Source organism: Gossypium raimondii, chromosome 9 (genome assembly GCF_025698545.1).
Source record: "Gossypium raimondii isolate GPD5lz chromosome 9, ASM2569854v1, whole genome shotgun sequence".
NCBI classification, from domain to species: Eukaryota; Viridiplantae; Streptophyta; class Magnoliopsida; order Malvales; family Malvaceae; genus Gossypium; species Gossypium raimondii.
The window spans coordinates 19,764,269-19,787,727 of NC_068573.1; the positions used below are offsets into that span (position 1 = coordinate 19,764,269).

A 23,459-nucleotide genomic window follows, 5' to 3' on the forward strand; every position below is an offset into this window, starting at 1 on the left:
TTGAAAACATGTTTCCGACACCGAGATAAACTTGGTTAACATCTCCTCAATGTTTGACTTTTTCTATTACTGGTAAGGTTTTTGCTGGAAGCCCGAAGGAGGTTGTGCTCGCTGATTTCCTTGACCACCCCAAGAGAAATTGGGATGGTTCCTCCAACCTGCATTATAGTTGTTACTATAAGGGTTATTTTAAGGCCTAGAATTATTACCCATATAATTGACTTATTCGTTCTCTGTGCTAGGAGTGAAGGGTAAACATTTTGGATTATTTATTCCACCTCCATTCGTATCACATTGCATCACCGGATGTACCTATGTAGACAGATATAAACCATCAATTTTCTTATTAAGTAAGTCTACCTGATTAGATAATATGGTGACTGCATCTAAATTAAAGACCTCAGTTTCTTTTATCGACTTTGTCCTCATGACTTGCCATTGATAATTATTCAGTGTCATCTTTTCTATAAACTTATAAGCTGGTTAGGGTGTTTTATTGTTCAATGTACCACCAGCTGCTGCATCAATCAATTACCTCATCGAAGGGTTTAAACCATTGTAGAAGGCTTAAACTTGTAACCATAAGGGTAACCCATGGTGAGGGCACCACCTCAATAAGCCCTTATACCTGTCCCATACATCATATAGAGTCTCTAAATCAATCTAAACAAAAGAAGAGATATCATTCCTCAACTTGGTTGTCTTGGTCGGTGGGAAGTACTTCAGAAGGAACTTCTTGGTCATCTGAGCCCATGTAGTGATGGAACCTCATGGTAAAGAGTTTAACCACTGTTTAGCTTTGTTCTTCAATGAGAAAGGGAATAACCATAAATCAATGGCATCATCAATGGTGCCATTTATCTTGAAAGTGTCGCAGATTTCCAGGAAATTGGTCAAATGAGTATTTAGATCTTCGTCTTGCAAACCATCAAACTGAACAAACTGTTGTACCATCTAAATAGTGTTTGACTTTAGTTCAAAGTTATTTGCAGCAATGGTGGGTCTCACAGTACTCGATTTAGCCCCAGTTAGAGTAGGCTTGGCATAATTGTACATAGTACGAAGAACAGGATCTGGATCTACAGCAATTGCAGGAGGTAGCTAAATATCCTGGTTATCACCCATCTCCTCAGTAATAATAATGTCCTCTTGTTCATCTACTATATTCTGTCTATTCTTCATTGCTTCTTTATGGTTTCTGCAAGTAGTACTTTCAATTTCTCTGTAAAAAAAATCAATGGTCTCGACGGATTTCTTCTAGTCATAAACTAAAGGAACTTGCCAGAAAGAAACAAAAGAAAAATTAGAATGTAAAAATTAAACGAAAAACAAAAATATAAAAATAAAAATAGCTAAATTAATAAAAATAATTGTTCCTAATATTTTATTCCCCGACAACGGCGCCAAAAACTTGATGGTCACTAAACTAACTATAAATATGACAAAGGCAAGCGCACCTATAGAAAAATAGTATAGCTACGGTGTGTAAAGGTATCGTATCCATGAGGACTAAAAGTATTAGTAAGTACTATTTTTCTATTATTTTAGCCGACAAATTGGAGTGATGTGTTTTAATCTAAAATTACTAAACTATTTTAACTAAAAACGCAATAGTGAATGAATCAAGGAAATAATCGGATATTAACCAATAAGATAGACAATACCCAGGAAAGAATCAACCTAGACTTCACCTATTATTATGAATCTGAATTAAATATTTGTTCACTTGATGTCTTGATCCGTAGAAATCCCTAAATTATGTTAATATCTCTTTCAAGAGTAAGAACAACTGACTCTAGGTTGATTAATTGAAATCTCTTTCTAATTAAAACCCCTATCATTGCATTAACTCGATCTATGGATTCCCTTATTAGATTTCACTCTAATCTGGTAGATTTATGTCATCCTATTTCTACGATTGCATGCAACTCCACTTAATTATGTTAGATCTACTCTTAAACAGGGACTTTTCCTCCACTGAAATAAGCACATTAAACATGTATTAATATATCGAAAATATTAAAACAAGAAATAAGAATACACAATTAAGAACAAGAATCAAGTATTTATCACGTAAAACATAAATTAAATAAAAGGATTCATCATAGGTTTCATCCTCCCTAGGTATCTGGGGAATTAGTTAATAATCCTGAATGAAAACATCTCAAAGCCAGAATAACCACAAGACATAAAGAAACTCATAAAAACTTCAAAAGAAATTAAAAGGAGATCTTCAATCTTGATGAAGATCTGCTTCTGAGTTGATTCCGATGGATTTTTTCCCGTGTTTTCTTCGATCTTCTCTGATGGCTCCCTTATGTCTTCTTCTAATTATAATTTATAGAGTTTAGAATGCTCAGAAAGCATAAAAACTGTGTTTTTTCCACGTTTTTAGGAAGTAGGGTGTGAAATCGACACAGGCTGGCACATGGGCGTGTGTCCAGCCCGTGTGGAAATGCCCAGGCCATATGGCTCCTAAACATAGCTCTATTTGTCTGGTTTTGGCTCGTTTTTCACCCTTTTCGCTCCCAAATGCTCTCATAAGTATAGAAACATGAATTTAAAGGATCAGGAGCATCAAATTCATTAATTTACATAATTAATCATCCAAAAACACATTAAGAATAAGATTAAAATATGTTACTTTTATAGCTTATCAAATATCTTATAAAATAATAAAATATTCAACCAATCATAATTTAACATTTTTCTTCCTTAATTATTACACCATATAATTATCTAATTTAGGTAATGATCATTTCAGCCTTCATGTTTCTTTAAATTTTCATCCTTGAATTGCTACTTAATTTTGGTAAATTTGTGATTTAGTCTATCGTATTTCTCTACTTATTCAATTTAGTCCTTGCACCCCTATTTCATGTCATAAAAAATTGGGTTGTTTCTATTTTTGGACCTTCAATTCTTCTTATTTTTATAACTTAACCCCTCAATTTTGAATAATTGTTCTTGAACCTCAAAACTTTTTACATCTTTCTGACGTAATCCTTACTTTAATTTAGTATACCACAACATACTTTTCAATTTAACTTTCTTTTATAATCATTGTAACAGCCCGCCTAGCGAAGACTATATCAAGTCACTATTTGGCATTTAAGTTGCTTACGCTAAGGGTAGAAATTGAGTAAGCTAGTGAAATATCCATTTTGGTTGGGTGACGTATTTATGGGTTCGTCATTTGGCGAACTCCAGGATTTGGCGAACTCTAAGATTTGACGGACTTTTTTGGTAAGCAATCTGCCAACCCCAGATGTTTTGGACGAACTCATTAGTTTGCAGCCCGATAGATTTGTATTATAATCTTCCCAAGTAATATAAGCTATGTAAAGTAAGTATTCCTACTCCTAATAAGTTAAGCTTTGGTGTCTAGATATACATGTGTATCAACTAGCATTGTTGTACATGTGTATGGTCAGTTTTGATATAAATGCCCTCCTTGTCGCACGAGCCCGTGTTGATTATTTATTATACGAAATATGTAATATATGAGAATGAGATCTTTTTGTGATGCCTCCGATAGGGCAACTATGTTGCAAATCAGACTGGCAGATACGAGAACACAATTTTACCTTAATAGAAATTATATGAGTTAGTGTTGGATCTTCAATGCGCCCCCTGGCATAGCGGAAAAATTATTCTAGCGATCATCAAATATGGATCCATGTACAAGGAATGAATCGGGTTGAAACAAGGGTCGAAAACATACCTTTTTGAAAATGAAAGAGTGACGAACAACTTTGTTGATAGGATCCGTTTGAACAATGTCGATTCCAAGCTGCAACAATAACATCTTGGCCTCTACATAATCCACCCAGTCAAAGAACAAACAATAAAATTCTCTTGAACTTTTCAGAGAATATTTTCAAGAATGACTGCTAAACCATTTGATTTGTGCTTCCTTTGTAACCCTGACACACTAAGGTATTATTTTCCTTTTATTTTCTTTGATATCACATATCAAAAAATATAGGATTATTTCATTATTATTAGAGAAACAAATGGAAAGTCAGAAAAGAAATTATATTCTTTACAAAAGAATATCAGTTTCCATGTCTTTTATATTTTGACCGAAATTAATTACTATAATTGTTTGTATTAATAAGTTCAATAAACTATATACAATTAATATTTTGTATGAATCAAATTCATATATTAATTTTATCTATGTTCTCTATTTGTGTACAACAAAATTTTACATATAATGTGTTCAATATTTAACTATCAAATTAAATTAATTCAATAATAATGAATTTATTCATGTGACAGCTAAATACAATACCAAATGTTTTTGGATTTTGTTCGCTTCATGTAACACCCTTTACCCGTATTCGATGCCAGAATAGAGTACGAGGTATTACCAGAACATATACACTTTTAACCGTAGTAAACCAAGTTCTAAAATTTCATATAAATTAAAACTTTCAAGTTTTTATTCTCGAGTCGTTAATTAGGGTTTTCTTGGCTAAATATACTCACAATCTTTCACTTCCTCGTCGTATGAATTTATAAATTTTCACTTACTTGTTGAATTCGTCCTGAGTACCTGAATTTATCTGTATCATTACATATTCTCATATCGTCAAATTTCCTTTTTAACTAATGTAATATATCAATTACTCACTATCTAGTAAGCTAATTGTCACATATATAGCTAATGTTCTCATACGATAAGAATTCTTTTTGAAACTAAACAGTCACATATACCTCTGAGGATAATTGTACACACAGAATGTCTAAAAGGAATCATAGTAATTACCCTATTATAGCTACTGTACTCAGCTATTAATACAATACAAACATTACTCAATTGTCTAATTTTGTCATCATAATTTTCACATTATCTCTTTACTAACAGAAATCGATCTAGAAAAACTTCCGGTTAATTCTTTCTTTAAATAACATACCTGAATAAATCATTTAATCAGATTTAACTTCTTTTGTGACATTAACTTTGCATAATCTAAGTAGTTTTCAAAAATATCCAATATCTCTCTTTTTATATTGTCTTCATTTGCTAATTCATTCACTTTTCTGACCACATTATTAATCTTCGGTACACAAACTTCTATAACACTACACTCGTAAGCTTATTCAACCAAAATCTTACAAATTTCATTGTAACATTTTACTGATATGGGGGGTGAGTGTAGTAAAGCCTCAAATTCATCTTACACATAAATGCGCATAACACATACTATCACAAATGGCCAATTCATTACTAATTTCACATTCTCAAAGCATTTAATAAACATTTTCTTTTCATCACTTTTGTTCTCAACACATAATTCATATCCCAACTCAAATCACTAATTCATAATCGAAATTTCTATATAGCATCATAATCCAAATATAATAACTCATGTGCTCATATAATTATAACATTTATCAATAACGAAATGTTATACTCTTTGATCCATACCTTTATGAGTTTCAACTCATAATCAATACATTTTCACTCAAACATTTAAGTGTTTACTTCTATACTATCAGAATTAACTCAGTTGAAAAACATATCTGTCTCATCAAGATAATTTTCGTCATAAAACAATACTGATAAGGGGGTGATGGTGAGGTCATAAAGCTTCTAACTTGCTCCCATAGATACATATATATAAAACTTTGCATTCATCATCAATGTAATACCATCATAACCACTTAGTTCATTCCAAGCAAATTAACACATCTATTTATTATGAATATTTTCTGTCACCCACAATTTCACACAATGAACTTGCTTACTCAAGCTCAATATTATTATCTAATTAAATTCCAATACTTAGCTTCCATTTTACTTTCCGGTATTTATTCTGTAACACCCCTAATCCGTATCCTTCCCCAGAATAAGGTTATAGAGCATTACCGGAGTTTACAAATTAATTTTCAGACATTTCATTTCATCAAGCATTCATATTTATAACCAATCAAAATCAAAATCAAAACATTTATGAGCTAACATTAACCAATTTAAGTTATACAAGTCATTATAACCAGAATCAAATCATTCAAAATTTCCAATAGAACCAATGGATAATGTGATATGTCTCCAACAAACTTCCAACCCAACCGAGCTTCCGATAATCATTTCAAAACATCTAATAATTATACCTATTACCAATAATAATTCAATTCCAATAATAAAACACACACATATATAATATTCATTACCAAATAGCATTCACTTCTATTAAAATTATACAAAATATAGTTCATACGAACTTACCAGGCTAAATTGCAGAAATAACAAAATTCAGGGATATTTTGGAAAATTTCTATTTTTTTCTCTCGAATTTCCACCCAATCCTGATCTAAATTAATATTTCATTCAATTTACTAATTTAAATAATAAAACAATTCATTTCATGCAATTTGGTCACTTTTTGACATTTTTATAAATTTACCCATAAAGTTTCACATTTGTTCAATTTAGGCCCTGAACCTAAAACATGTAAATTGGTCATTTTTAATGAAAACTCATGCTAGTTGAGTAATCATATATTTTCCTCCTCCTCCTCTCCATTCCACATCCTTAATGTATATAACATGCTTATAGGTAACATTATCTATAATTTCACCATTTACTTATATATTCATTCAAAGTTGTCCACTTGAGTTGTAGTAACTAAATTATTTATATCCTGAGCTAAAAAACTAAAAATTAAGATCCGTTAATTTTCTTTGAAACGAGACTCCCATATCTTCTTACCATCAAATTTTCAGAATTTTTGGTTCATCCAATAAGTACAGTTTATTCTTTAAAACCATCCATGTTCTGCTGTCTGACAGTTCCGACCCTTCTTCCCTAAAAATTAACTATCTCCTCGTAAAGAATTCGAATGATGTTATGGTTTATTTATATTAAAAATAGACTCAGTAAAGATTTAAAAATATAAATTTAAGCCTCTAATTATTTTTATCTAATTTTTGATGATTTTCCAAAGTCATTACAGGGGAACGCGAAATCATTCTGACCTTATCTCACAACACCTATTATATCTCATAATTTACAATTCCATTGCTTACACCGTTTCTTCTATGAGAAACTAGACTCAATAAGCTTTAATTTCATATTCTTTTAATCCTCTAATTCAATTTATAGGATTTTTGGTAGATTTTCAAAGTCAAACTACTGCTACTATTTCAAAACTATTTTAGTGTAAAATGTTGATTACTAAGTCTATAACACTCTTATTTTCCTTCTCTACACTATTTTTCAACACTTTCTCTTATTTTCTCTTCACTAATATATCAAGAACATATAACCTTATATAATAAAACCCTACATTAACATCAATCTCATACTTTTTCAATAATATCAAACTCGAAAATATATTGAAATCATGATGTTCTTACCTTGCTCAATTGACTTTAATCTTTAACTTGATTTTCTCTCTCCTCCAGCCTCTATTTCTTGAATCTAACTTGATATTCTAGCTCCCCATAGTCTCCTTGTCAATTTTCTCTCTTGGTGGCTATGGAGATTTCTTTGATTTCTAAGTGAAAATGGTGGATTTTTGGTGAAAGGACCAAATTGTAAAGAAAATAAAGCTTTCTTTCTTCTCCTCTTCTTCTCACGTTAATGCATGCAAATATGGTGGGGATGGATGCTTTTCATCCTTCTTTCCACATATATATACTAAATAAATTAATAATAATAAAATAATATCATTTAAAAAAATCAAATTAAAATATTAATAAACTAATATTTATTTATTTATTAATCTAAAACATCTCCAACATCATCATTATCTTCTAGATTTCTCTCTCTTCTAATTGACCATTTTTCCCTTTATGATCTTTTAAAATTTCATCCTTGAGTCATCACTTAATTTGGTAAAATTGTGATTTAGTCCCTCAAACTTCTTCACCTTTTTCAATTTGGTCCCAATCCATCCATTTTTCTTAGTTTCTAGATTATTCCACCCTTAAAATATTTACACCATTGGTCCTTCAACTTTTTCATATTTACACTTTAACCCCTCAACTTTTGAGTATTTACTCTTGGGTAACAAAACTTTTCTCACTTTTGTGATTTAATCCTTTCTTGAATTAATATGTTATAATATAATTCCCAATATTGTCATAACTCAAAATTACCCTTTTAAGCACCTTATTTCCTTATTTTACTATATCGGAGATATTATCTTAGTTTCCTTCTTGTAGAAATTTTCGGGGTATTACATATTCAATTAGAGAACGTCTTACAGAATTGAGTACTTCATTTTCTCTATGCCATAGTCCAACTATGGTCTTACACATATTTACATATTGATGCCATAGCCCAGCTATGGTCTTACACAATAGCACATATCACACCGATGCCATATCTCGGATATGGTCTTATACAGAAATCACATATCACATGTTGCCATGGTCCAACCATGGTCTTTTTTATCAATTCATCACATATCACTGAACGAAAGTACTCATTCTTGCGTTCTACTCAATTTAATCTTCTAATTCAGTTTTCATACTATTATAATGTTCATGGTTCAATAATAAAGACATAAAACAAAACATCATATTACCTCTAATTTAACAATTAAATATAAGATTCTATCATCTGAACGTACTGATTTTATTTATTCAAGAAAATGTACATAAACACACATTCCATCTATTTAAGTAAATTAAACACCATATTCACTTAATCAAATATGTTGAGCACATAGCATCATATAATCACCAACATGCTTGGATGAGCTTATCACAACATAAACTTTCATTTTGTTTTTTTCCTTCTTTTTTTTCAACTTATGTTCATCTCTTTTAATACATGAACACGTACATATAAGCATATAAATTATAACTCATAATTATTTTTGTACAATTTTTAATTATTTTCCAAAGTTAGAACAGGGGATTCCGAAAACAATCCGACCCTGCCCCACTAAATTTCAAATATCTCAAAATTTATAACTATTTTGCTTGCTCTGTTTCTTTTATGTAAAAATAGACTCATTAAGCTTTAATTCCATATCTCACTCAACCACTAACTCAATTCTTATAATTTTTGGTGAATTTTCAAACAAAAGTCACTGTCACTATCCAAATCTGTTCTGTTTCAAATTCACTCATTCACATAACACTATAACAATTTATATTGTAAGCACGATACAAAACTTCATCACCCCAGTGACTCTTTTGCAACTCATCGCATTCGAATCACATATTCTTTTTGGTTTGCAATTTATCATATCCCGTTAAACATGTCGGTATAATAGCGAACATTCGGTGGTTTGCACATAGTACCACTCATTTAACTATTATCATTCGATACTCGTAGTAGCCTTCACATAGTACTACACACGTGATCAAACTTTCCGGTTCACGTAGTAGCCTACACATAGTACTACACATGTGACCATTAATATCCGATACACGTAGTAGCTTGCACATAGTACTACATATGTGATCGAAGCTATCTGGTACGCATAGTAGCCTGCACATAGTACTACACATGCGACCTTTCATTCCGGTACACGTAGTAGCCTACACATAGTACTACACACGTGACCATCACTTTCACTTTCACATAGTGACCTACACACAGTCCATGTCACACATGTGATCATTTCTGTCACTTCATTCGTATCCCTTTTTATTCCGAATATTCAATCGGGAAATTTCTCACTTTTTCTCATTTTTTCTTTTTCACTAATCAAAGCCAATTCCTTGTCTTTCTTAACTTATAATAACACATTTGACTTATTTTACACTCACATTATTCAATCCAGTCCAAAAATAACATTTTGGAAAAATTACATTTTTACCCCTAAAGTTTCACAAAATTACGATTTTACCCCTAGGCTCGAAAATTAAATTTTATTCCTTTTTCTTATGTTTTATGACATGCTGAACAATTTTTCCTTCTATAGAAACATCAAATTCTTGCTCTAAAGTGCACTTATGAACAATAATAAATTTTAACAATTATACCGTTTCACTCGTTTTCGGTGAAAATCGTTTAGCAAAAATTGTTTAACATAATTATAAGCTTCATATTCTATCATGAAACATCAAAATTCAAAATTTTTTATCTATGGGTAATTTTTCAAACATAATTTCTAGCTCGAATTAATGATAGAAATAGCTTAAGCAAGTTACTGGATTCTAAAAATATAAAGAACAAGAAAAACGAGGCTAGAACGGACTTACCATGATGCTTGAAAGAATGAACAAACTGTAGCCATGGATTCCACATGATATTCGGCCAGCAATCATGGAGAAGATCATGATTTTGGCCTTATTTTGTCTTTTTAATTTGTTTTAATTACCAAATTACCAAAATGCCCTTAACTTCAAAATATCCTATTTCACCTATTTCATGTCCATTTTTGTCCATAACATAACCAATGGTTTAATTACCATTTAAGGACTTCCAATTTAAAATTTCATAGCAATTTGACACCTCTAGCTTCTAGAACTCAACTTTTCCACTTTTTACAATTTAGCCCTTTTGACTAAATTGAGTGCTCAAACGTCAAAATTTTTGAACAAAATTTTCATGAAATATTTCCGTGAAATTGTAGACCATGAAAATATAATAAGAAATAATTTTTTCTACATCAGATTTGTGGTCCCGAAACTACTGTTCCGACTAGGCTTAAAATCGGGCTGTTACACTTCAACTATAGGGTGTGACCCTGTAGGTTATTGTAACATTAGTAGTAATACTAGAACATGTCTAATATTACAAGAAATGAGTGGCATCTAGCAATGCATCATTGCTACCCAAGTTACAAGAAGTCGTGATTTGACAAAACCTTTTTGTGATAGTCTTTTCATATATTATATCCTTTTATCCTTCATATCTAGATTGGACATAAGTCATGAAATAATCACACTTGTATAATCCAATCTCATATTTCTTGGTATTCTGAGTAGACTACAATAAGAAAATAAGTGTGATATCTCATACCAACTTATTCGAGCATGACCATTCATTTCTAGTCTCACTCCTTCAAGATGCCTAAGATATTGCTCTCATTATGCAGGAGGAACAAATCCTGTAACACCCCTAACCCATCTCCCTCATCGGATAAGGGTTACAAAGTATTACTAAACAATCAGAAACATTTGAACAGTATATCATTCAATATTATAATAACATCATAAACCATTCATACACATGCATATTGTCCCTAACTCGAGCCCTCGAGGCCCTATAAATAACCTAAAAACAATTGGGGACCAATTTGAAACAGTTTGGAAAATTTAGGAAAAAGATGAAAAATTTGTAAAATAGGGGTCACACGGCCGTGTGCCTCACACAACTGAGACAGATGCTCATGTCTCAGGCTGTGTAACTTTTTAACTAGGGATACAAGGCCGTGTCCCATCCGGTGTCCTCATCTGTGTAATCCTCTGAGTAGGGTCACACGCCCGTGTGCTAGGTTGTATAACTCTCTGAGTTGTCCCACACGCCCATGTGTTAAGCTGTGTGTTAGGCCGTGTAACTCATTGACTTACACCCTAAAGAAATCATAAGATGACACATGGCTGTGTCGCCAGGCCGTGTGCCTCACACGGTTGAGTCACACACCCGTGTCTTAGGCCGTGTAGACCCAAATTTACCTAAAATGAAGCCATTTCCAAGACCATTTCATGAATCACCTTTTAACCCATTTAAACACACTTTAAAAGTACCTAAACTTCACCAAAACACACATCAAAATACCATTTCAAGATCCTAATTCAACTAACCATTATGTCATTCAAGGGCACCTCAAATGCATACAAACAACACCAATCTAAACTTGTCAAAAATTACCACATTTCAAGCATCATATCCTTGTTCAACACTTACCAAAACATACCACATATTGACCATTCTAAATCCATTTAAAACATACCATAAAGGACATTATAAACATGCATAACAAGGTGGCCAAAGTGATATAATTTGTCAAGGCGTCAAATGGTGCCAAACCAACATGACTTCCAAAGTATAACCAAAGTATAACCAACACATTCATCATAATATCATTACAAATCACCCTATACATGCCATTATAAACCTAGGCCAAAATGTTCAAAAACTACCAAAAGTAGGTGGATAGTGTGACTTGAGTGTTGATCTGACCGTCTAACCTTCAAAAGTATCTAGAAGAACAAAATATAGCACAAGTAAGATCATTAAAGCTTAGTAAGTTTGACGTAAAAAAATAATAAATCTTACTGAATTAAATACAACAAATCATTCAATAATAACTCAACTACATGTGTTTCTTGTAATCCAAAATCTCAACCCGGTGAATTGCATAGTTTAATTCAAAGCTCAAATACATGTCATAACTATAAAAGTCACAAAACAAGTTACAATACAGAGATTCATGATCTGATGAATGACTTACGGATATGAGTACATAGATATTGCAACCGAAACACATCAATCTCTCAAAAGAGCTAATCCACTCGATAACATGCCAGATGCTCATAAGAGCTAATCCACTTGATAACATGCCAATTGCTCCGAAGAGCTAGTGCAACTGAAAACATGCCAAGATAAGAAGTATAACACGAGAATTCGCAAAAAATGATGAACCTTTCCCTACTCAGGAAAAATTTATATATCACACCACATCAATCTCCACTCCAATCCCCCACATATCATGCTAACATTTGATTGTACTCTATCCTACTCCTAATCGATCTATGTATTGAAATTCAATAACATTTCTCAAATAATTGTACATCATATATAATCAAATATATCTATTATATCATATTATATCATCAAACATTTCATATAGATGTTAAATTATATGCCGTACGAACTTACCTCGATTGAATTGTAGTAGTTGCAGCAGTTTAGGGACTAATCCTCGATTTTTCCTTTTCCACGTATATCAACTGGGTCTTGATCTAAAATGTAAAATTTATCAATTATTAGCTTACACTTCACATTCCAATTCAATTTACATTTTATACCCTTTTATATTTTCAAATTTACACAATTACCCCTAACTTTTATGACTTTTGCAATTTAGTTCATTATCCCGAAAATCACTAAATTAACCTTTCTTTCTCAAGTAAACATTACAGTTGAATATTATAAGCCCGTAAAGAGTCCCTATTAAACATCAAATTCAATATCAAACCATGAAATTTTGACATTTTTACAATTTAATCCTTAAATAAAAATCTAACAAAGATCACTTCACAAAATCACCAAATACCACAATCAAAGGTTCAAATACATACTTATCATAAAAAAAATTCAAGATTCATCAATGGCAACTTTTAAAATTTTTAACAGATTCAAAAACGAAGGTACGAGCTAGCTGGACCTAGTTGCAACGATCTCAAAAATGTAAAAATTACTAGAAACAGGTACAGAAATCACTCACATGCAAAGCAATAAGTTTGGACGATTCTGCAAACTAGGATTTTAGTTTTTTTGGCTATGGAAGAAGAAAAAAATGAAAAAGAAAGACTTATTTCTTTACTTACTTTTGTTTTGATTTTGTTTTAATTACAAAATTGCCATTATACTTAATTTACTTTAACTTTTTCTCCAAAATTTCACTCCAAAACTGTCCACTATCAAGCAATAAGGTTTAATTGCCTTATTAGTCCTCCCACTTTTATTAGTTAAGGTATTAAATCATCAAAAATCAATAATTATCAAGTTTTGCATTTTTTTCAATTTAATCCTTTTTCTTTAATTAGCTAACTAAACGATACAATTTCTTAACCAAAAATTAATACAACCCTAATGGCTCCATAAATATTCTATAAATGATATTTATGAGTCGACACAATGGAAATTTGTTGTCACAAAACCATTGTTTCGTCACCACTAAAAAATGGGTTGTTACAAATCCTATCTTGATCAACCATATCCTTCTACATAGATTGTGACATACCCAACATCAGTCTTTATAGTATAACCTATTATGGTATATGTTTGATTATGCTGAAATATACAACTCACTATGTTAGATCAATGATGATCTTAAGTCTGATAATCATATACATAGTTATCACTATAAGTAATGTTGTGACTATTACATAATAATCCAAGAACCATACTCATAACGGGTCAGTCTAGTATGTTGTTCTCTAACACATACTCATGTATCGATTTTGACATTCATATGTCAATGACAACACTTTGTCATCAATCAATTACACATTAGTCTCAATGCATTATCATTGTCCAAGCCCATAATAATACTTTACTAAGGACCTTTTAAGAATAATGATTATTCTTAGGACTTTATTAAACCGGTTTATTTGTACGCACAGAAAAAGAAACTAAAATAACAATGGTAATGCATTATATTAACAAACAAGGTAAAATGAGTATGTGATTACAATCATCTCATGATTGATCTTTGGGCATACTCTAATAGTTAAGGTGGTATATGTATATGAATATGGTTGACTAATATGATTTTAAAGTTTTAGGTCTGTGGCTGGCATAAGGATGGGTTATTTGCAAACGTACACGATTCTGGAAAGTCATGGCTAAGTTGGCGGGTAGTGACCACCCATGTGTTGTGTCTATGTTCGTGGAATGGGTCTACACTAGAGATACTATTGTTAGTGAGCCACTTAACTAATTTTGTATCTTGCATGATCGTTTGGATGGGTGGTGTGTAGATCTAGTTTATAACCAAATTTTGTAATAATTTACATCTTTCATCAAATCACTATTTTAAGAGAATGTTTACGTACTCTTGAAGTATATGTTAAACCTTTGTGAATTATGGTTTATGAGATCATTTTTTAATGGTATACGCCAAACTAATTTAAATGATATTCAACTTCCAGAGATGCACTTGAAACTTTGGTATGGGAAATAACTCACCTTTCGTTTTATATAATCCTACCAACTTTTATAAAGTTTCCGCCAGATTTATTTTAAACTATGTTTTATTTTACTTGGCATAATATTGATTTGATCATTTAGTCATTATTTTATTGGGGTTAACGCCAATTCAAGGGTATATGTCGAGACCTCAAAATTATAAAAATTTCAATTATTTTTGTCAAACTCAAATGGTTTTTAGTTGTGACATACGATACTCGGCTCCGATGATTGGGTCAAACATGGGTGCCACACTCCTCATCCTTGTCTTTTATCACTTTCATTTTCTTATTTTACTTTGTCGAGAATCAATTTTATTTTACCTTGAATTATACTTGCTTTTAAAATATAAAAATTTAGGGGTGCTACATGTACAATAACATTGAATTAGTGGTGGTGACCAAAATAAAAATGTTTCTAATGACACTGCCTAAAATGATTTTTTTTTCGTGTCCAAAATAAAAATTTTAAAAGTTAGGTGATCAATTGTTTAGTTTACCCTAAAAATAAATCCCTAAAAATAAAGATTGTGTTAAAAGATAAATGCTAAGCAAAAAATATATTATTTGATATCTAAGATAAATCTAGTCTCAATTAGTCTTTTAAAAGATATATTAACAAATAAAAATAACTATTAAAATAAAATAATACTAAAATCTAAAAGTATTGTACGCCATTTTAGTTCCCATGCCAATCTTCTATACAAATTCACATTTCAACTGTTTTCCATAGTATTAGACAATTATTGCATGTACAAAGAAAATAATCAATAAAGTATCAAAATTAGGAGAATTCAGGTCCAAAATTAATCAGTATAAATCGTAAAAATATATCAATTAAGCACATTATCCAACCGCATAGCCAAAGAGGCAGTAAAGACTTTTGCCCCTTTAGCTAAATGAGATAACTTCTTTTTAATCCATCTAAAAAATTAAAACAATCAATTTCAGCTTTTAATAAAAGTTTTCCATTTTGACCCTTTGAAAAATTAATCTCACTTTAAGATTTTCTTAACACAACTTTTAATTTTGTCCACTCCAGTCATAAAAATTTATATTTTAACTCGCTCTTAAACAAAATTTTTATTAAATTTTTGTAATAAAAAAAACCTTGATTTGCATATTTTGACAAATAACATGCTTCATTTGGCTTATAAATTCATGTAAGCTTTAAAATTAAAAAGCCAGGTCGACTTTTATGTTACATTGTTATACGATAAACTTTTGAAACTTTTTTTTATATTTAAGCTTTCGAATGTTAAAATTTGAGATTTTGGAGTTAAAGGGTAAAATTGATTTTTTTTTAATGATAAGTTAAAAGGGGTGGAGTAGGATTAAAGAAAAATAAAGTTCATAACAAGCTGAAGGGTGTTTCAAAAATGAAATGTGTGTTTACTTTTTTTTTTCGAAAAAAGACTGGTTTATAAATTTATGGGAATTTGAAGAGCCCAATTTCAACACCAATAATAGGAAAAATCAGTTTAATATGGGTTTTTTTTAACAGGAAAAAAATATATTGAAGTTTTTTACCTGTCATTAAGAACTGGACAGACGTGCCAATATTTTGCTTTCGAAAGCATAAAATTAAATGCAAAAAGTGAAAAATGATTTGAAAACGGGTGTGTTTGTTCATTATTTTTAGGGTAAATTACATCAATAGTTATGAAATTTTGATTAAAATAATAAAATAGTCATTAAATTTTGAAAATTTATAATTCAGTCACTAAATTTTAAAAAATAATAAACCGGTCACTAGTAACCATTTTTCGTTACGTCTGTAATGGAAAGTTGACCTATCATGTTAACTGGCCAATTGGCATCCCATGGTAGAAACGGTCTCAATTTAAGAACCCTAGTTGGGTTGGGCAGTAGAAGAAGAAGAAGAAGAAAAAGAAGAAGAAGAAAAAGAAGGAGAAGAAGAAGAAGAAGAAGAAGAGAAGAAATGGAGCAGTATATTGTGATTCTGGTGCGCTACTGTTGGATGTAAATGTTATTATGTTTATTTTTTGTTATCTTACAATTTTTGAAAGATTGGGCTTTTGGTTCATAGTTCATCACTTTAAAAGTTTCATCTCTGTAAAAAGTGGTGAAAAAGATTGTTTGTTTATAGCTCTAATGCTCTTAAACGAACCTCAAATTACCATTCTTCTTCTTCTTCTCTCGAACTTTGAGTTGGAACTTGAAACATACATTCCCATGTTGTCTGGTTTGGTCTTTTGGTAAACACCCTGTTGAGTATGACTCATATTTCATTCAAATTTGAGAAATAATCTCTCAATTAAACTCTGTTTATTTGTTTCAATTGAACTTTGATTAGTTTAGATTATTTTATTATTATTTGACCTACAAATTTAGCCTATAAATAGGCTCTTTTACAACCTTAGAAAATAAACTCATTAAAGATTAGAACTTATAACACTTTTGAAGAATTTTACGTTTATGTTTTGAGGGTTCTTTGTTTTGGGTTTTGGGGTTTAGTTTTTATCTCTATTTTTTATCCTCTTTGGAGGGGTTTTTTACGTTAAATTTGTGTGTTCAAATTCTCAATTTCTTTCACTATTTTTACTTGTTCATTACTTATTCAGGTCGATCCCCAACAAGTGGTATCAGAGCTAGTTCAATTTTCATAGATTAGCCCGTTCAGAGATGCCAACAATAAGCTTTGACATTGAGAAATTCAATGGTGTCACAAGTTTCAATATGTGGCAATTTGGATGATGGCAATTCTAGTTCAGACCAGTCTGAAAAAGGTCGTTACCGAGAAAAAGCTTGAGAATCTAGATCAAACAGAATAGGAAGAGCTTAATGAAAAGACCCTCTCTGCAATACAATTGTGCCTCACGAATAGGGTATTGCAGGAAGTATTGATGGAGAAAACCTCATCCGCCTTGTGAAAATGGTTAGAAACTCTTTATGCGACTAAGTCTCTGACCAATAGTTTAGTGTTGAAACAAGATCTATTTACTTTTTATGTGAACAAAGATAAGCTTCTTAGAGATCACATTAGTCAATTTGTTACTATTTTGGATGATTTAAAAAATGTTGAGGTTAAGATTGACAATAAAGATCAGGCTATGCTATTATTGTGCTCTTTACCCTCTTCATACAAGTCTTTCAGGGAGACCCTAATTTATGGCAGAGACAAACTATCGTTCGAGGAAGTGAAGGGTTATTTGTTAAGTAAAGAAAAACTCGACAATGAGTTTGGTTTGGATAGCAAGACAGATAGGCAAGTTTTTGTTCTAGTATCATCAAAAAAGAGAGACAGAAGGTGTCGCTATTGTAAGAAGTTATGTTACGTCAAAGTAGATTGTTATAAACTGGGAAATAAAAAGGTTGTTAAGAGTAACAAGGAAGATGTAGCTAGTGCTAATTTAGTTTATGAAAGCGGTGATGATTTCTTATTAGTGTCAACAAGCGATAGCTCGGAGCTTATGTCTGAGTGGATCCTAGATTCAGGATGTTCTTTCCACATGTGTCCCAACAGAGAATGGTTTTCCACATACAGTCCGGTTGAAGGTGGAGTTATGCGCATGGGAAACAATTAATCTAGTAAGGTAATCGATATTAGTACTGTTAAAATTAGGATGCACGATAGGACAATTAGGGCACTCTCAAATGTTAGGTATGTACCTGATTTATGAAAGACTCCCATCTCCTTGAGTATTTTAGACTTGAAAGGTTGCAAACTCAACATCGAGTCAAGCGACATTAAGGTGTCTTGTGGGGCTCACATTTTGTTAAAAGGTAAAAAGACCTACAGTCTTTATATTCTGGAAGGTTTTATAGTGGTCGGTGAAACCGGACGTCCCTCATCCATTACAGAGTCGAAGTCAACTTGTTTGGAGCAGAGGCAACTTGGTTATAGGAGGAAAAAGGTATGACTGTTTCATTGAAGAGAGGTTCTCTTTTGGATGCAGGTTTTGAAAAGTTAGGGCACTGTGTTCGTGAAAATCAGACCCTAGTTAGTTTTGATTTGGCAGTGCACAAGTCCAAGGTCAGAGGTCTTCCAACTTCTAAGCATAGATGCAACTCAGTTAATTCCCTGCATAGTTCAAGATAGGCCCATGGCGGGCTTTAGCAAAGATGACATTGTGCAAATAATAGTCAAGAAGGAGATTTGTTGAATATGACTCATATTTTAGTCAAATTTGAGAGATAATCTCCCAGTTAAACTCTGTTTATTTGTTTCAATCGAACTCTGATTAGTCTAGATTATTTTATTATTATTCGACCAATGAATTTAGCCTATAAATAGACTCTTTTACAATCTTAGAAAATACACCAATTAAATATTAGAACTCATAACATTTTTGGAGAATTTTGTGTTTACGTTTTGAGGGTTCTTTCTTTTCAGGTTTTGGGGTTTAGTTTTTATCTCCATCTTTTATACTCATCGTTCTTTTGCTGTTATAGTAAAATTATCTTTACCCGTGGTTTTTTAATCCTCTTTGGAGAGGTTTTTCCACATTAAAATTGTGTGTTCAAATTCTCAATTTCTTCTACTATTTTTACTTATTCGTTGCTTTTCAGATCGATCCCCAACACACCCATTGTTGTTCTTCCCCAAAATAAATTAAAACCTTCATTGTTGTAGCTTTCAAGGTTGTTCCAAGGTGAGGTTTTTCTTTTCTATTTAGAAATAATAATGTTGATAACTAAAGCAAGGGCTTTTGTTGTTCTGTTTGTTCTCCTTCATCTTCATCGCTTCCTTCACTAGAGCCACAACCTCACTTGAAATAACTGAAATATCCATTCCCCACCACTCCTCCTTCCATTCCTCATAGTCATTTCTTGTTTTCTTTGCCTTCTTCATCCTCTCCTCCATTGCAACCTTCCGCACTCCCTACTTTTCTCACCAACATTTTGACGGTGGGAAACGTTATTTATAGAGGAAGAAGAAGAAGAAGAAGAAGAAGAAGAAGAATTGGGTGGTAGGTTAGGCTTGATTATGATGATTTCTTCTTCTTCTTCTACTACCCAACTAGGGTTCTTAAATTGGGTGGGTTTTTACTGTGGACATATCCAACGTGTCTAATTAGCTGGCCATGTCACCTACCCATTAGGCCCAAATGAAAAATGTTAGTGTGTGACTGATTTGTCACTTTTAGATAACGTTAGTGACTATTTTGTTATTTTCTTAAAGTTTAGCGACTGAGTTGTAAGTTTTCAAAGTTTAGTGACTGTTTTGTTATTTTAATCAAAGTTTAGTGTCTGTTGATGTGCTTTACCCTTATTTTTATTTTTCAAAAAATATTTTCACAATTGTCATGTGTTTGGTTGAGGAAAAGAAGTAGGTCAATCGAAAATCTAATATGTGTCAAATAGAAAAAAAATCTTTTTTTTTTGTAAATTATCTTATGGATTGAAATTTATGAATACATTTTATTTTATCCATTTTTTACAAGCCTTCCTCTCTCTCTCTCTCTCTCGTTGGTAAGATTCATCTTTGCTTTTCTCTTATAGATTTTCTTCATCTTATCTAAGCATTTTAACATCACTTCTTTTATCTTATAGATTTCCTTCATCTTTGCCTCTTATCACAGCTTTTGATTTTTTTATAATTTTCCTTGAGTCTCTTTCTATCTCATGCTTCTTGATAAGCATGATCCTTTTCTTAGTTCATGTTTTATAATTTGATATATTTTTTTATCCATAGATTTTGAGTTGTTTATATTATTTTTTCTATATATACCTAAAACCTTGTGGATTTTATGCTCTAAATCAAATAATGCTCTAAATCTAAATATTTTTTAGCTTACTCTCTTTACCATACTTTGCTTATCTATTATGGGGTTTTTAATAAATTGAAGACTAATTGGAAGATTTTTATTTACAATTAAATTATTTACATGAGAGTAATGATGATGGAATTGGAAAGGCTAAAAATGAGCCAAGATTGGACACAAAAGAGTCACTTAAGTTTCTATTTTCATTTTCAATAGAGTTTAGGAAACAAGTTTGTGAAGTTGAATTGAGTGAGAAAGAATTTAATTGTCTTATGCTAATTGTTGAAACATTTATTGAGGACATCAAGAAAATTGAATCAAGTAAAAATACTTAAAGATATGGGTGGTTACTATGTTCAATAGTTCCGAATCCTATAGAAAATCTTGCTTAATGGAAAGAAGTGAAAGCAAAAGCAAGCATACCATTGAAGCCTCAAGAAAATGAGAACATCAATGTAGAGCAAGGTTTTGATATATTGATTAGTAGAAGTCATAGTTTTAAGCTTTCAACTTTGAGTTTAAAACTATGTTCCAGTAAGAACAATCTGGTTGGCTCAAAAACTGTTGGTAATCAAGTCTTTCTAGTTGGTTAGTGGAGCCTAAAGACACACTGAATTTGAAGGCTAGTACTAATTCAGTTGAGAATTCAATAGCATCCTAATAACCAAATTCTTAAAGTAAAGGGACTAAAAACAAAGAGAAAAAACATTGAGGCATAAGAAACTTCATTTAGGCAAATTATTTTCTTATTTATATGTTGTTTAGAAAAATAAGCTTTAAAAAACCATTAATGAAAATTTATTTTTCTTCAAGTGATACACGTCTCCCTATTCAAATTTTTGGTTACTTGATTTCACAAGTACCAAAACTTGGAGTATGGGTACTAATTCCCACTATGAGGTTTAGATACCTTGGTATGAGGTACCAATACCTCATACTAGATTTCTAGATCTTAGGCTAAAAATGTGCAGCTAACCTTTTCCAAATACATACAAAAACATACTACCATAAGTCAAAACCTATATTAGCAAATTTGACATATTAAAACATGTCTATAGCATGTAAATTCATGATCAAACATACTTCAAATAAAAAATTGACCTACTATGTAATGAAAAAATAACTTGAATCAACATGTATAACATCTGAATTTCTTAACACGCAATAAAAACTAATGCATCAAAGTTACCATAAATCTCAAACATGTACCAAATATGCCAAATGACCAAAGCAACATTTAAAACCAAATTAAGTATCCCAATGGACCAAAGTTAAAGCCTAAGTACATTCCATGACTTCTATAAAAGCCAAAAATGCATTACAAATCAATCAACTAAGATCTCCAAATGAGATGTTGCTATACATGAATAATCACTCTCGAATCCTTGTAACATGTGAATGAAACACAAAAGATCTCCAAATGAGATGTTGCTATACATGAATAATCACTCTCGAATCCTTGTAACATGTGAATGAAACACAAATTCGGAGGTTGATGTTTTCCACTAAAGCTTAGTGGTGCATATCCAATTTGTAGTATACATTATGAATAAGCTAAATTTTATGCACACAAAACAAACATCAATGTATAAAAATCACAACATTAAACATAATCAAAAGACCATTTAAAACATCATGGTAACAAGCGTATACATTAAAACCATAGCATTTCCACTTTCCATCAATAAGCATTATAGCATTTTTAATTTCCTTGTACAGTGGTCAATATGATCATTCACCAAAAATTTAACATAACAAATTCCATCAACATTACTTACTAAAGTAGTTCCCTTATTAATTTAATGCGGAATTGTAAGTGAATACACGAATATCCAACCAAATCCCCGAAAAGTATTGCGTAAACACAATCGAATATACATAATATAATGAATCTTCTATGTATGTATTGTTGGATTTGGTGCCCTAAGTGTAGTATTTTCGTCAATATACACTTGTAATATTTTCGAATAGATTGGTTAATACAAAAAATTCATTGATTACATTAATATATTTTGTAGAATTTTCCTCACATGGTTTTTTCATGCAAAGCAAAATAGAAAAAAATGTTTCTCACTAATTGTCTAATGTTTAACTAATACTAAGCGATATTACGTGGTCGAATCGTAATACAAAAAATAGATTGTATTAGTAGACAAACCTAAACGTGTCATTGTCTAATCAGAAATGATCAAACCGATTGAAAGACCAATATGTCGTCTATCAAGTACAATTGGGGAGATGCTTTGTCTTAGGCATTAGAGTGTATTACTCTCAGAAGATAGGGACATAGATGTGACTGACTGGACTATCAGTACATTGGACAGGACCCAAGCTGAATAGATCCTGAATCTGTTTATGGATTTATGCACTTGTGACGTTCATAGTGTGACGTTCTAAATCCTGAGTGGATCATAACACACTAATGACAAGTTCATTAGACGAACACTGAGTAATTGTTTTGTAATGGTATGTCGTTGAGGAGAGCTCAGTCAGGATACTACAGTGGAATGACTTTGTGACTAAATGAGTCTATAATTAATAGGAAAAAATCTAAAACTTAATTATAAATCATTTGAGCCTCAACTACATATGTCTAATCGATCCCTTCGCTAGCTTGTTGAAACCATAAATGAATTGTGTGTTTGAATAGAAATGAACAGAATGAATAAAAAAAGAGAAATGAGAAATATTCAGGAATGATTATGGTTTTCTCCAAAATGGATAAATGGAATCATTTGGAAATGAATGTAGGTTTCCACAAATTGAAATAAAAATGAAAATGAAAACTTGCAATCCTATATAGGATGATTACTCAAAAAATGATGGAAGAATGAATTTATGTTTTTGGACTGTTTTCAAGCTTGAAAATGAAAATAAATCATTTGGTCATAGTAAACA

At 31.4% G+C, this 23,459-nt stretch overlaps 1 non-coding gene across 1 annotated transcript; it reads left to right on the forward strand.

Annotated features, from left to right (window-relative positions):
• The first annotated feature begins 589 nt into the window (after positions 1-589).
• On the forward strand, positions 590-696 carry LOC128032933 (small nucleolar RNA R71). Its single transcript, XR_008189272.1, has one exon. It is a non-coding gene; the product is annotated as a small nucleolar RNA R71 (small nucleolar RNA).
• The last annotated feature ends 22,763 nt before the right edge of the window (positions 697-23,459 follow it).